The sequence below is a fragment of the Centruroides sculpturatus genome, unplaced genomic scaffold (assembly GCF_000671375.1).
Source record: "Centruroides sculpturatus isolate CEXI.00-Female unplaced genomic scaffold, Cexi_2.0 scaffold1306, whole genome shotgun sequence".
Classification (NCBI taxonomy): Eukaryota; Metazoa; Arthropoda; class Arachnida; order Scorpiones; family Buthidae; genus Centruroides; species Centruroides sculpturatus.
In genome coordinates this window covers 184,401-200,759 of record NW_019385576.1, presented here as the reverse complement: position 1 = coordinate 200,759, position 16,359 = coordinate 184,401, and the positions used below count along the sequence as shown (strand labels likewise).

The 16,359-nt window shown below is 32.7% G+C and overlaps 1 long non-coding RNA gene across 1 annotated transcript in view; it reads right to left on the bottom strand.

The window, feature by feature from the left end:
* The window catches only part of LOC111640268, an 11,856-nt gene extending 9,448 nt beyond the window's left edge, over nt 1-2,408 (bottom strand). Inside the window, exons 1-3 of the long non-coding RNA XR_002759246.1 lie at nt 2,355-2,408; nt 1,777-2,160; nt 1,320-1,535 (exon numbers count right to left, since the gene is read on the bottom strand). This is a non-coding gene — a long non-coding RNA (uncharacterized LOC111640268). The remainder of the gene's footprint in view (nt 1-1,319; nt 1,536-1,776; nt 2,161-2,354) is intronic.
* Between the last annotated feature and the right edge of the window lie 13,951 nt (nt 2,409-16,359).

The following is a 16,359-nucleotide window of genomic DNA, read 5'->3' as shown; positions in this document are numbered from 1 at the left end:
TTTGCTGAGCTGTTCCGCGACGAAAACAAGCTTTAGCAATGGCGATGTCGAATGGTGCACACTCGGTAAGTAATCCTACAATTTTTTGTTTATAGCGTAGTTTATACGGATTATTTCCAAAAAAATATACATATTTAGGAAATGTTGAGTCGGATTAGTCTAGAATCGATTAATTTTATGGAAGAAAACCTTTCAATCAGCCGTAGTCCGTAAACTTGACACGTGTCGGGCTGTGATTGGAAGGACTCGTATGAAATTGGATTCCTAAAGAATGGAACGAATCTATGATCTTATAGGGGGTCGACTGTAATAGCAGAACTACCATAACAATAATAGAATGTCTATAAATAGCATAAAAATTAGTTGAATATGATAATTTAGGGACGTCCCGACACTGCCGATACCGATACTTTTCCATGGATAAAGTTACAGCAATGAAACACTTGGTTAGGTGGATGCATTTCAAGTGTTCCAAAAAGTCTTTTAAGGGTAAGTAGCTTCTATTCAGTTGTTACAGACGTAGAAAAAACCCGGAAATCGTCACGTGGCCAGTTTGTCCAGACGAGGCACGAACCGATGACCGAACTCTGAGGTATCGCATTGCCACTGTTGGTCCCCGATATCTTATGTATCTTTGTCCCAGGTATAGCAGAACCTTTAGACCCTATTAGTAGGACTGAAGATTTAGTACTATATGCAAGTCAGAGAATTCGGTATATCGGTTTTGCTTGATACGCAATCTTGTGTTTACTACATACCTGTATACATACAAATAACGTTAATGATAAACGACGTTAGATTAAAAAAGCTCTTGTTTATTTTGTAACTTGATGAATTTTTGTTCCATTGAAGTTGTGGATCCTGTCGAGCATTTGATGCGGGTTGCATGTAATGTATATTTGACGAATTTTTTTACATAGTTTTTTGGAACGTACCCACTATGCAAAAACAGGGACAAGTGTACTTTGTCAGCAGTAAAGACAAGTAAAAGGCGACAGACTGAGCAGAGACAACGGCTTTATTTCCAGTTTTGATAACCGAGGCCGATCTTTGCTTTTAATATCGATAATTCTGTGGTGTCGAGATAAATGTCCGTGTAACGACATAAAAAAATTGAAAATATCACACAAAAATAATTAAACGGAAAATAATTAAATCGCTTTATGAATCTTCAATACTGTGAAAAGGTTAGTAAATAAATGTAAATCATACCAATCAAGTGCATATCGTTAAAAACTATAGAAAATTATAACAACTTTTTAACTTATTGTTTATTCTAAACCAGGATATTATTCTTATATAAATATACTTTTATTTACCTGAGACGAAGATTGTTTTTCTACTGTCGAATGAATTATTCGCTTGTGTTTATTTAAGTTCTCTTGTCGTGTAAATCTTCGAAAACAATAATCACAGTGAAACGGTTTTTTTCCCGTATGACTTATCTCGTGACGTTTTAAAGCGTATGGAGTATGACAAAATTTCAGGCAAACTTTGCATCGATATTTTTCCAAATCCAGATATCTCGGCGAAAGCTAAGCCAAAATTATATTACAAAAAGTACTATTTTTATAAAAAAAACATCAAAAGCTAATACAATATCGAAAAACATTACTAATATATTTTTAGGTATACACAGATTAGTACAAGAATTAGAATCAAAGAAATATAATTTTTTATTTGTTTCTTCTAAATTAAAGAAAACGCAATAAGAATGTGTAATAAACACGACTAATCTGAACACTTGAAAATAGAAGTTTCCCAACAAATACTTACTTTTTCAGTGAAATTTGATTTTTTCGAATGTTTTAGCAAAATATGACAGTCTAAACTCTGTTTCCATATAGTTGAACGATTACAATAGCTACATTTATAAACTTTTTTTCTTGAGTGTTTATTTTAGTGTCTTCTAAAGTTTGATCCAAGTGCGGTACAATAATCACATTCTTCGCATTTAAATTTCTTTTCGTTTGAATGTATTTCTAACTTGTGTATATTTAAATGAGAGATCTGACTGAACTGTTTCCGACACACGACACAAGTCAACTTTTCGCACTTCGGATTCTCCTTCAGATGTTCGAGGAACTGCGCTTCGTTTGTAAACTCATTTTTGCAAACCTTGCATTTAATGCAGCCGTTTTTTTCACTCGATGCGATTTCCTTATGAACAAATACATCGATATAATCACATATATTATTTATATACAGTATTAATGTTAGAATATCCAGATAGATAGAAACAGTTTAGGTTTAACAATTGTTGTAAAATTTTGTATTTTTATCATTGAAAGACACGTAATTCAAGAATACGAAAGGTCTCTTCTAGTACAAATAATTTCAGTAATGACACTTACCATTCGCTCGAGTTGTGACAATTTCGGTTTGGAAAAAGAAACAAGAAATTTTGCGATTATTGTTAAAATGTAATTATTAACATTGCATTGTTTATTGAAATAATATTCATTGTGTTAATGGAAGATACAACAATATAAATATTTTTCAAGAAATCGAGTAGATAGAAAACAAATGATTAAATATTTTTATAAACAAAATATGAAGGAAAATGAAAAGAAACTTCTCTCAAATGTAGTGAAATTCAATTCGTTCCTTGACTTGTCAAATAAAAACAAATTTCCCAATAAAGAACAATATAAAACAAATTAATCTGTTACCGATTCCAAAACAGTCTTTTTTAGCAGCTTATCGTCCATAAAAATACCTACAAGTGCAATATAACACAATATTAACTATACTTATACTATCTGTAATTATTCTAAATAATCACTCTAGAAAATCAATAACTACTGTAGTTGCTCAACTTTCGTGGAAACGTTTAGTGATGCCATCCGTTATATAATGTTTCTTTGAAAAAATATTTTTATACCTATTATAAAATAGCAAAAAATGTACTTTTGAGGGTACATATTGGATTTAAAAAAACTATAAATGCTAATAACAAGTAAAATCGTCGTGAAGTCCGACCCTACTGTAGACAAACGACTTTTTCTTATCTCCTCATTCTCTCGACCCTTTTACTTCTAAAATTTAAGAGTATCAACTGTTAAATAAAGAAACCTTACTACAATATCATTAGCGGACATGACTAATACTGCCAAATTGACAAGAAAATCACTGAGAATCACATCAGAAAGTCTACGCATCTGCTGCTCCTGTGACCACTCCACTGCCTGATTGCAGTCCCCTTTGCTGCCACTGACAACGACCCATTCGCCGCCTTTTTCATCTCTGTCGAAATCGTTGCCCTTCTCTCACGTTGTCACTATCTCTTGCCTGGACTGCATACGATATTTTCATTGTCGGCATCTGGATTTCATGGCCTAATCTTCTCCACAGTTGTTAACACCTGTCAGCGCATTGAACGCATCCCCGCATCCCTGTCCACCAACTTTACCATAAATTCATCCTCCTTAGCTTCGTGACACCCAATTCCCAAACTATAAGTCTCTGAATAGAATTGTGTATCTATTGATATATATATAATCGGGACGGGTTCATAATTTGAATGAAATTATGATCCCGTCCCGATATGCGTTGATTTGCCTCAGAAGATAATGGTTTTTTTTTGTGTTGAATGAACACAAAAAAAACCATTATCTTCTCAGGCAAATCAACGCATATTTAAATAAAAAGTATATCATATTTTAATCATTTGATACATAATAATTTATGAATATGTTATAATTTATGACAGTAACATATATAACGGTGTACGTGTAGAAAGTTGTCTAATTTTAAATGTGTTAATAACCATACAATCTTCTTCAAATATATTCTGTTATAACGACATTGTGCTCGTCGCAATTTTTAACTGAATTATCATATTTCCGTTCATTTTTGAATATTACAAAATAGATAAGATCCACATATATATTTAATTATTTTCAATTAAATAACTTTTATCGGGTGATTGCAATTTCTCTTTTGTTACACAGATATTGCCTTTAGTCCAAAAATATTTAATTTTATTACTAATCCTCTGAATTTGTTCACGTAATAAGTGTTTCTGTCTTATTGTTATGACGAAATTCTGCTATTAATTTTCAATTTAATATAAAAAGCAACACAGAAAGGTGTACACGAAATTGCATAATTAACAATATTTTCGTATTTTTTAGCAAATTCGGAAAGAAACTAAGTCAATGACTTTTGAAATCTCTGAACAGACTCATAAGCACCTTTTTTCTGATGTGTCGGCTTAAGAATCAAAGCCAGAAAAGCATCTTAACGGACACGAAAAAGACTTTGCAATCTTCTGAACCATTATGGCAATGTCCTCAATGTCGCATCACCACAAATTCCAAGGAAAATTGGTTCCTACATTAACAGACACACGTTGATGAAGCCTCTTCTAGATTCCAAATCAATGCTATTTATTTATTTATTTTATTCTGTTTAAAATTCACTGTTTTTCGAAAATATCCAGTTTAACGTTTGGAAATACAGGTAACCCCCGTATAACACGGTAGTTACGTTCCAAAATTTGCCGTGTTATGCGAATCCGTGTTATACGAAACAAAGAACTAATACGAAAAGGAAGGTTAGGTTCCAAAAATTAAAAATCATGCTAGTATATTTTCATAATTAAGATAAATATCTTCATTAATTTTTTTAAGTGATACATAATAAATTAAACAATGTTTTTTTTTTTCGTCATCACTAAAAACACTATTAATTAACCGAGAGCGTTTTCTTTTTGGCAAGTTATTCTTCTCCTCTGAGCATTTTTCTGCATTGTCTTCAGATCCATGCTTTACCTTTTGCAAAATGTATGTAATTTTAGATTGCTTGCTTCTAGTTAAAAGGTCTTTATAAATTTCCTTATATGGTGCTAAGCACTTATGAAGAATAAAGCAAGTATGGAATAAGGGAAAAACATTCGGCAACATCAGAAGCAGAAGCGTCGCGATCTGGCAACATTGAAACAAGTTTCGAGAAGGACCACGTGTATCGACAGAAGGCGAGAAGAGAAAATTTACATACTTAAGTACTAATAGTTCACGAAAATAATAATTTTCGTGAACTATTATTACTTAAGTATGTAAAAATTTATTACATTTCCTGTTGTATGAGGGTTTCATCCAATTCTCGAACCGTGTCAGAGTGAATCCGTGCTATAAAAGTACCGTGTTATACGGGGGACGGTACCAATTCTCGAACCGTGTTAGAGCGAATCCGTGCTATAGAAGTACCGTGTTATACGGGGGTTACCTGTATAAATTTTTAATTATGTAGGCTATTAAAGTGTTTTATTTAGGAATTAACATTTAGTTGTGTATTTATAATTGTTTAAAATCAAAGATAAAAGTTAATTTTATTTAAAAACACATTTGAAAGAGGAAAGTAAATTTACGATTTTACGAAAAAACTTCCAAGATGGTAAATTACTATACAGTTATTATACACACGATGGATGTTTATATTATACAACGAGAAAAGGATTCGTTAACAAAGAAGCACAAATACTGTTAACTACAAATTGGTTTTGTTATTGAAAATTGTCGAGGTTCCATTAATAAACGATAAAATTAATTTGCATTTACTTTGAACATTGATATTTTTTTTCGATTGAAATATATATTTCTATGTTTAAATTTATAATTTATTAAAGAATATTACTCACTACTGGAACCGAAAGAAACAGATCCAGAAGTGTTGAGAGAAGTGGAAATTGAAAAAACAGATTGGTAATGATAAAAGATAAAAAGAAATGTCTTGATTCCGATACACCGCCGAGTCCACAATAACACGCGAATATTCAATATTGATGTCATCAAATACTTTTTATTTTCAAAATTGCAAAAAGAGATTTTCAAACTGAAATATTTATATGCGAAATTCATACGATTGGCATCTAAATTCTAATTTTTGAAGAATTAAACTTTTCAATGTATGTTGTATTTTGACAAAGTGAGTAAAGACAATTTATTAATATAAAAATTGAGTGTGTAAGTGAATTCTCTGTAACTCCTAGTATTTCTGTCCACTTTAGATAAAATTTGCCTATAGTTCTTAAACCGTACGTGCCATACGTAAAATACACACTTATCTTTGAAAACATAAGTTATATTGGATGAAAAAACCTCTTAATCTCATTTTGCAACTACTACTGAATGTTTTAAAAATATGTTGATACACCTTTTTATTAAAATAGTTGATATTAGTGCGATGGATGTGTTTGAAGAGAAGCGGCAAGACTATTGATATTCGGTTGAAAATTGATAAGTTTTAGTCGCAAATTCTCACGGTTTTTCAAGTTCAATCTGTCCCGCTGTTTTGTCAAAATTGATTTCGCAATTTTGACAAAACAGAGGCTTAAACCAAGTATGAATATGGGAATGCGAGTAAGAAAAGTTCGGCTTCTTCTCTGAGCTTGGGACATTTAGTGGCAATATTGTTACTGCTCCAAAATTCACCGAATTTTTTATTATTAAACAACGCTTTAGCTTCGATATCTACACATATTTCACTCAGTTCATCCTATAAACCAGTTTCACTACCTTGATTATCTAAGTTTACATCAAATGAATTAGCAAACCATTTGAGAACACGCATAATTTCTAATTTTTCGAAATGTGCTTTAAAGTCTTTTCTTAATTTATCAAGATGTTTAATATATAGCTCCAAATGACGGTCGAAAATCTTTTCATTTTCTTTTAGTACTCGCAAGTTTGAAAAATATTTAAAATCGGATCGTATTAATGAAGATTTAAATAGCTGCATTTTTACTTGCAAACTCATCTGTCTATATTAATAATTTTCGATAATATATTAAAATTGCTCGTTCTTAAATCTTCATCACGAATGCTGCTATCTGACATGTCTTCGGCCCAATTAGGATAAGTCAAGCTATGGTCAGCACTAATATTATCCTTATTGTTGTCAAGTTTGTATTGTAAAAAACGAATTTGTGTTCCACTACGTCGACTCACATTATTCAGGCGATCATCTTGGCTGAGGATTAGCACTATCTATGTGAAAACTTTCGCAAAACATATTTTGTAAGTGTAAAAAGAACATCGTACGTTTCAGCCGAAAACAAATAGAAATTCAGAAAATCGCAATGCCCGAACAAACCTTTAATTATCCACACAACCTTTCAATTTCGATACAAAAAATTAATTCTTTCAATTATCCAAAACTGATAATATGTCAAAGAAATTGGTTTTGTTGTTTTCTGTCGAGATGCATCCACTTTTCTTCTCATTGCCGAGCTTCAGTAAAGTTGACAAAATAGAATAAAATCCACTTAACATCTGTAAAATAAAAAAGTCTTTTATCTCAGCCAGTGTTTATAATTACAAGAAGACAAAATATGAAACTCAGATGCTAGAACTGAGATTTAAAATTTAAATGTGTTTAAATAAATTTTTATGTTTGAAAAAATCTTAATTGGTGTCTAACGCATGACACACATAGTCAGTGAAAAACTAAATTCGGGTCCTACGAAATATACCAGAAAGAAGTACTCACTCTCATGACAAAGTTATTCTTGATGAAGAAGAATCCTCCGACAGAAAGGCCGATCGGGGTCTTTCCGAATCTCTTCATGAAATCTAGAAACTAATCAGATAAGTTTATTAATCAAATTGTTTACGGTCAAAACACGAATTTAATAATTAATCGAGATTTCGAGCTATGTCAACCTTGAGTTTGCTTTCAATTTTCATGTGGACGGAAGAAAATCTTCTGATTTCTATGAAGCTATTGTACAACTAAAAAGAAAGTAAATGAAAATTATTTTGATTAATATTCTATTATATCTTTAATTATTTTTAAACTCTGCGATGTAAAGTATATTATAGGAGCGATTAAAAACGGTATTCTTTGAGATACAAGACGAAAATAAAAAACTCCAGAAACGAGTTCCTTAACTTTTCCGGCAAAATTTAAAACTGTTTGTATGGCGCCATTTGTTTATTATTAAAAACTTTTAAAAAATTTTAAAAATTTTAATATTATAAATGCTGTTTTAATAGAGAAAGTTTAATAGAGAAAGTAGAGAAGGTACGATTTTTTATTTGAACTTACATGTTAGTTATGTTATGGTTTTCAATTGCATAAATATTTTATACGTCCCACGCAATTAAATAAGTAATAGCATAAATTGTTTAAATTAAATATTAAGTTAGCTCTTTTCGCTCTCTGGCAGTAAAGGTTAGTTCACAGATTAGCGAAAGGGCAAAATTGGCCGGAAACCACGTCGTGTCTAACGTGTCGTTCATTCCCTCCGTTTTTCGCTGTCGCCAGCGAATTGCGCTCAGTGTGGACTAAGCTTAAGAGGGTCTTTACGAAACCCGTTACGAATTCGTGAAGGTCTTTAACGAGGCAGGAAGCTTTGCTTTACTTCGGCTCGTCCGTACACTCTAACCACTAAGGAAGGCTCCTCTAGTGGGAACATTAAATTAAATAGTGGAAAAGGTAATAATTGAATAACGAGACGAAGAAGAGAGTGATAAAAAAAATTGATGTTTCGAGTATGTTTTAATTTCCTATTATGTCTATTATAAGAGTGAAATTTTTGCTCCTTGTTAGCCTACTGTTTTCGTATCGCAAGTTTCCCTCATTCTATTAATAAAGAACAAAATAATAAATCGTAAAAAATGCGTCATAGCCGTTTAATTAGAATGACGATACAATAATTTAAAAATGAAAATTATCCACACGAGAAAAATATTTATTTTCTATTTTTATTACGTAAATGAAGATAGCGCTTACCTCAGATGTTTAACGGGACAAAGCAAAAGAAAGTAGAAAAGTCACTAAAAATAAGAGCAAACATAAAGCCGAAACGATGATTATCAGAGACAAGTTTATGTCGATGAATGCCACTACGTAAATGAAAAAGCAAGTGACGTAGAGAGCCACGGCGTAGATCAGAGGAAAGACGTATTCGCACACTTCGTTCACCTGTACCAAACCGTCCAAAATTTCCGTGTGCTTTTCTACGCAACTGTTTAAGAAGATCTCCAAACGACTGTGTTCGGCGTGGAAACTCTTCATCGCTTTTGACAAAGTTTTTAATCTTTCGAACATTATAAATCCAACGACGATACCTTGCAAGACGGAAAGAAAAATAACAGCGAAGCAATATATGAAACTAACATTCATTAAAATGACGCAAAATGCCGCTTCCTCGGGAGATTTCTTTTCTCTCGTGATTGGAAAACCGAATATATCAAATATTATACATTCAATAATCATGAAAATAAAGTATACAATAAGTGAAATTAATGAAAATGCTTCGAAGTATTTGTTTAAGGAGGTTTCTTCTTCGTAAGCGCTTTTCTTGTATTCGAAGTACAGTTTTCTTCTTTTAAATATGTCGAAAAGAACGGCACAAAACAGACAAGCAATTAAATGTATCAATCTGATAAAACTATTGCCGGTTCCGTAAATGTATACCCACTCACTGCAGGTTACGCTTTCGAAAAAGGTTTCCAGAAACTGTCGAATTTTTATAGTCCACAAGAAAAGTTGTACCGTGTTTTCGTAACACCCGTAAGCTTTGTCCAGGAAGAAACGAAATTTCGGTTTTCTTTCGTTTTTCTGGCAGTTGCAGTCCATAATTATATTCGTGGCGAAGACTTTGGCCGCTCGAAGAACAAAGTCGATCTGACAAACCGGACACCTGGCATTTACATCCGAATCCATTATCGACTGTAATTTAACGAAAATTTCACTGTAATAGGTAAATAATTGACATTAAATTTTTCAAAGCATCGAAATATTACTTTTCCGACTGTCATATATAACAGAGGAAAGTATGGCGATCGGTAAAGAAGTGATTCCCTCAGATTTTACACTTTGCTGGTTTTTTTAAATTTTAATGAACGTAAGTGAAGAATGAACTAACATTGACATTTAAACACTGATGTATTCTGCATAACATCATATATTCCGATCTCTTCAATACACCAACGACAACTTTCTTGTATGATTGAACTACAGAATATTTTCACGTGCTCTTGTTCTATCGATTAATATCGATTGCACGGAAGTCGAAGTTCAATTAAGTATGGANTCACACTTCAGAAGGCTGGCTTCTTATACGACTGCCTGTTTTGCATATTTCACGACACATAACCATGATTGATAGTAACGTAACATATTTGCATACTTCCACCTACCTCTGCAGTAAATTGCAGCCTCTCAAATGCAGATTGCTTTCTGGACATGAACATTTTCTGCTCCGTGCTTAACTTTTGGCAGTGAGTGTATAATGTTTCTTTAAAAAAATATTTTTATAGCAAAAAGTGTACTTTTGAGGGTACATTTTGGATTTAAAAAAAATTATAAATGCTAATAACAAGTAAAATCGTCGTGAAGTCCGACCCTACTGTAGAGAAACGACTTTTTCTTATCTCCTCACCCTCTCGACATTTTTACTTCTAAAATTTAAGAGTATGAACTCTTAAATAAAGAAACCTTACTACAATATCACCAGCGGACATGACTAATACTGTCCAATTGACAAGAAAGTCACTGAGAATCACATCAGAAGGTCTACGCGTCTGCTGCTTCTGTGACCACTCCACTGCCTGATTGCAGTCCACCTGGCTGCCATTGACAACGACCCATTCGCCGTCTTTTTCATATCTGTCGAAATAGACGCCCTTCTCTCACGTTGTCACCATCTCTTGCCTGGACTGCATACGGCATTTTCATTGTCGGCATCTGGGTTTCATGGCCTAATTTTCTCCACAATTGTTAACACCTGTCAGAGCATTGAACGAATCCCCGCATCTTTGCCCACCAACTTTACCATAAATTGATCCTCCTTAGCTTCATGACACCCAATTCCCAAACTATAAGTCTCTGAATAGAATTATGTATCTATTCATATATATATAATCTGGACGGGTTCATAATTTCATTCAACACAAGGAAAACCATTATCTTCTCAGGTAAATCAAAGTATATTTAAATAAAAATATATCATATTTTAATCATTTGATACATAATAATTTATTAATATGTTATAATTTATGACAATAACATATGTAAGGGTGTACGTGTAGAAAGCTCTTAGATCTGTTTATAACCATACAATCTTCGCTAAATATATTCTGTTATAATAACGTTGTGCTCTTGTTATATAACGTTCTTGTTATAGTAACGTTGTAAAATACATCTTTGTGCCCCACTATGTTGACTCACATTATTCAGGCGATCATCTTGGCTGAGTATTAGCACAATCTATGTGAAAACTTACGCAAAACATATTTTGTAAGTGTACGTACGTTTCAGCCGAAAACGGAGGGAAATTCAGAAAGTCGTAATGCCCGAACAAACCTTTCATTATCCAGACAACCTTTCAACTTCGATACAGAAAAATTAATTTTTTTAATAGAAAAGGAAATTAAAAATTATCTAAAACTGACAATATGCTGAAGGAATCGGTTTTGTTCATTTCTGTCGAGATGCATCCACTTTTCTTCTCGTTGCCGAGCTTCAGTAACGTTGACAAAATAGAATAAAATCCACTTAACATCTGTAAAATAAAAAAGTCTTTTATTCCAGCCAGTGTTTATAATTACAAGAACATAGAATGTGAAACTCACATGCTAGAACTCAAATTTAAAATTTAAATATTGTATTTAAATAAATGTTTATGCTTGAAAAAATTTTAATCGCACACACGGTCAGTGAGAAACTAAATTCGGGTCTAACGAAATACACCGGAGAAAGGTACTCACTCTCATGACAAAGTTTTTCTTGATAAAGAAGAATCCTCCGACAGAAAGGCCAATCGGAGTCTTTCCGAATCTCTTCATGAAATCTAGAAACTAATCAAATAAGTTTATTAATCAAATTGTTTACGGTTAAAATGCGAATTTAATAATTAATCGAGTCAACCTTGAGTTTGCTTTCAATTTTCATGTGTAAGGAAGAAAATCTTCTGATTTCTATGAAGCGATTGTACAACTGAAAAAGAAAATATATGAAAATTGTTTTGATTAATATTCTATTATTTCTTTAATAATTTTTAAACTATGCGATGTAAAGTATATTACAGGAGATATTGAAAACGGTATTTATTGAGGTACAAAATGAAACGAAAACCTCCAGAAACGAGTTTTTTTAACTTTTTCGACAAAATTTAAAACTGTTTGTGTGGCACCATCTTTATTATCTTATTATCAAAATTTTTTAAAAATTTAAAAGTTTTTAAAAATAAAAGTTCCTAACAGATGACTCTATCAATGCTGTTTTAATAGAGAGAGTAGCCATAAAAGGTACGATTTCTATTTGAACTTATATGTTAGTTATATTATGGTTTGTAGTTACAATTTTACACGTTCCATGCAATTAAATAAGTAATAGCATAAATTGCTTAAATCAAATTTTAAGTTAGCTCGTTTCGCTCTATGGCACTAAAGGTTAGTTCACACATTCGCGAAATGTCAAAATTCGCCGAAAACCACGTCGTATCTGACACGCCGTCAGTTCCCCCCGTTTTTCGCTGTCGCCAGCGAATTGCGCTCAGCGTGGACTAAGCTTAAACACTGACGTATTCTGCATAACATCATATATTCCGATCTCTTCAATACACCAACGACAAATTTCTTGTATGATTGAACTACAGAATATTTTCACGTGCTATTGTTCTATCGATTAATATCGATTGCACGGAAGTCGAAGTTCAATTAAGTATGGAATTTGATTGCATCGAATAATAAATGCAAAATATTTTAAGTGGTGGTAAAAAAAGATTTAGTATATCGATCGAGATAATTAAAATTTTATGTCGTTTTATTCGTCTTACAATGCTCTCGGCTAATGTGTACTTAGTCAAAAGTTAATGCACAACGTTTACATAAATATTTTAATTGAAATAAACGGCCATGACGTGGCGTCTTTTATGAAGCCCGTGACTTTTTGGTTCGGTATGACTAGAAACGGATCAAAGTAGTCGTGTATGATTTTTTAAACTTACTTGCAAGGTATCCTACTCACTATCTGTGAACACATTACTTGCAACAGTGATATATCTAATAGGTTATGGGCCCAGATACAGATATATAGGCCTACTGAGTGAATAGTCAGACAAAGTTTTATTTTACGTAACTGGTTTATTTAGCGTACGTGTACAAGAACGAAGACAAGATGGCCGACAGTGTTAAAACGGTCATCACGAAATTAAACAGGAATAATTATCCGGCTTGGAGGTTTAAAATTGAGCTGATACTTATTGACAGTGACTTATGGGATGTTTATGCAATCCACCATCTGAACCACAGACGAATGAATAGAAACTAAAAGATGGAAAAGCAAGAAGTAAAATCGGTCTCATGGTAAAAGATTCGCAATTACAGCTCATCAAAAAGGCAAAAACTTCAAAAGAAATGTGGGAATCGTTAGAAAAACACCATCGAAGATAAACGCTTACACAAAAAGTAAGTGCGTATAAGAAATCATTTCACTTAAAGTATGAAGAGGGGCAGGATATGGAAAGATATTGAATAGGGGATTTATTAGATGAGTTAACCGCATCGGGAGGACAAATGAGTGAAAAACTCATGGGAGTTCTCATGTTGGGAAGTTTGCCTGATAATTATAATACATTAATGAGTTTTCTTGAGGCAATAGCAGATACGGACCTCATTTTTGGATTCGTAAAAGTTAAGATCATGGAAGAGTATGAGAAGCAATTAAGAGGATCGCTTGGACATACCATGAATATGGATAAAGCCACGGCTTTGAAAACAATGGTCCGTAAACAGAAAACCGGATGTTACAATTGTGGGGGTCCCCATTTAAATAGGGATTGTCCTGAATTGGGCAGAGGAAAGAAAAAGAAAGAATAGAAAGTAAAATTAACTGAAGTTCAGGAAGAGTGTGATCTGTTGGACAATGATGAAACACACGAATGCCACTCTGCATGTGTTACCACACAAAATATGCCATTAGATATGAAACAATGTCTTGCTGTGAAGACTACAAGGAATTGGTATGTTGATTCAGCAGCAACAGCTGACGTGGCAAACAACAGGAACTTATTCAGAAAATTGAAAAACAACAATAGAGAAATATTCGGGTGGCTGATGGAAGAGAAGCGCCTGCAAGCGGAATTGGGCTTGGTGAACTAATTTGTGATAAAAGTAGTTCAAATAGCAAGTTGAAATTAGATAATGTGTTGTATGCACCACAACTAAACGGGAATTTATTGTCGGTCTTAAAAATGATGCAAAAAGGTTATGATGTGTATTTCGAAAGCAAAACAATGCAGTTCTACATAAAACGAGATGGCGAGACATATGTAAAAACTGAGCTTCGGGGATCACTATTTGTGTTGAGTCAACACAATGCCTTACATGTATTATCCATGCCCAAGAAACAGTGTGTACATCTGTGACACTTGAGGTGTGGCCACCGTGATCCATCTGTAATGCGTTATATGGCTGCAAAAAGTGTAGAGGGTGTGACAATTAATGAGTGTGGATGCACTGTGGGATGCGAAAGTTGCTTGAAAAATAAAACGCCGCGGAAACCATTTCCAATAGAATCGATGAATAGAAGTAGTACAAAGCTTGAGCTATTGCACAGTGACTTGTGTGGACCCATGCAAGTAAAAATCCTTGGCGGAAATAGATACATATCGATTTACATCAAAGTTTATCTATTGAAGCACAAGTCTTAGGCTAATGTAAAAATAAAGGAATATGTAAACCATGTTGAAACACAAATGGGATGGAAGGTGAAAAAGTTTCGATCTGACAGAGGGACTGAGAAACGATTCTATTCGGGCTGTCTGAAGTTTAATAACTCCGATACTTTTTGTCGAAAATTCCTAAAATTTCACAGCGAAGTTTTTGTATTGGGAGTTGATTGTATTTACTTTTGCTAGTTAGAGGTAGACGAGTGGTGAGATAAAAGAGAATCTGTGTTTCGTCCCTGGAATACGGTCAGACTTATTGAGAATTTTACTCGTCATCGGTATTTACAATTTGTTATAAAATTCCTGTCTACTTTTAAAATTCAACTTTTTGCCATTTTATAATAATTAAAAATATAAAAATATTTTAAAAATAAAATATCTTAACAGAGACGCAACATGCAATTTAAATGCTGTCCAGAAAGTTTCGATGGTGCCGACGGATTTTATAAAAATGTTGTATATGCTAATAACGAGAAAAATAGTCATTGTATCTGGACCTTCTAGAGATATGACGGAATTCCCATACAAATGTAAGACAATAAACACCTTGTCAAGAAACTATATAATACAACTAAAGTATTTAAAACTACAATTGTACATAAATACAAAAGACATAAGAATATTATAGAATTTATCATCAAGCGCCATTAATAAGATAATATGCAAATTATTACGATAAAACTCAAATAAATTATCGCGATCGAAAATACTCTTTAATAAGTAAAAGTATTTTAATGTTGAATAAATCTACAATGAAGATAAAATTTTCTATTTTAATAAATTATCTTCACGTTCGAAAATTTTTTGTTAAAATATGGCAGACATTAAAAGGTTTAATTCTTCAAAAATTAGAATTTATAAGAAATCGTGTAAATTTTGCATGAAAGTATTCCAGTTTAAAAATCTCTTTTTGTAATTTTGAAAAAAATGCTTTAGATAATATCAATATTGAATATTCTCAGGTTATTGTTATTGTGAACATGGCGAAGTATGGAGATCAGAACTTTTGTTTTTATCTTCTATCATCTCCAATGTTTTCTTTCTCATGTTCATGAGGATTTCGGATGCTCTGACCACTTGTGGATCTAATTCTTCTTGTTCCTGCAACAACGAATATTTAAATTATTATTATTTGAATTCAATTTTTATACAAAAGAAAATGAAAAAAATTTTTTTGAATAAATGTAAATTTTGAAATATAAACAGAGTTCAATTTATTATTCACAAATGGGAACTCAACACTTCTTCGGTCACAAATCTAAGTGTGGTTAACAGTAAATGGGAATCATCCGATTGTGTAACATTTCCGGATTAGCTGGAGCTCAGCCACACGTCTGAAGTTAAAGTGCCAAATTTGACCATTAATATCTCCAAGAACAACAAACCGGATGAGATCGGCGATTATGTTATACTTTGAATAAGTTCGTTGGATCGTTCTGGATCTAGATAAATTTAGCAATTTCTCCATTAGATTTACGACGAGAGAGATTTTGGTCGCACCAAGCTACAGGAAAATCTAGAGAGAGTCTGATTTCTTTCGAGATCTGTCCACCTCTTTTGTACTCTTTTTGAAGGCTTTTTTAATATTGGGTATTTATAAAATTATAGCCTATTTTTTAAATATTGACATTTCATTTGTGGATCGTCTACCGCCTGACGTGACGTTTTGCGATTACGTT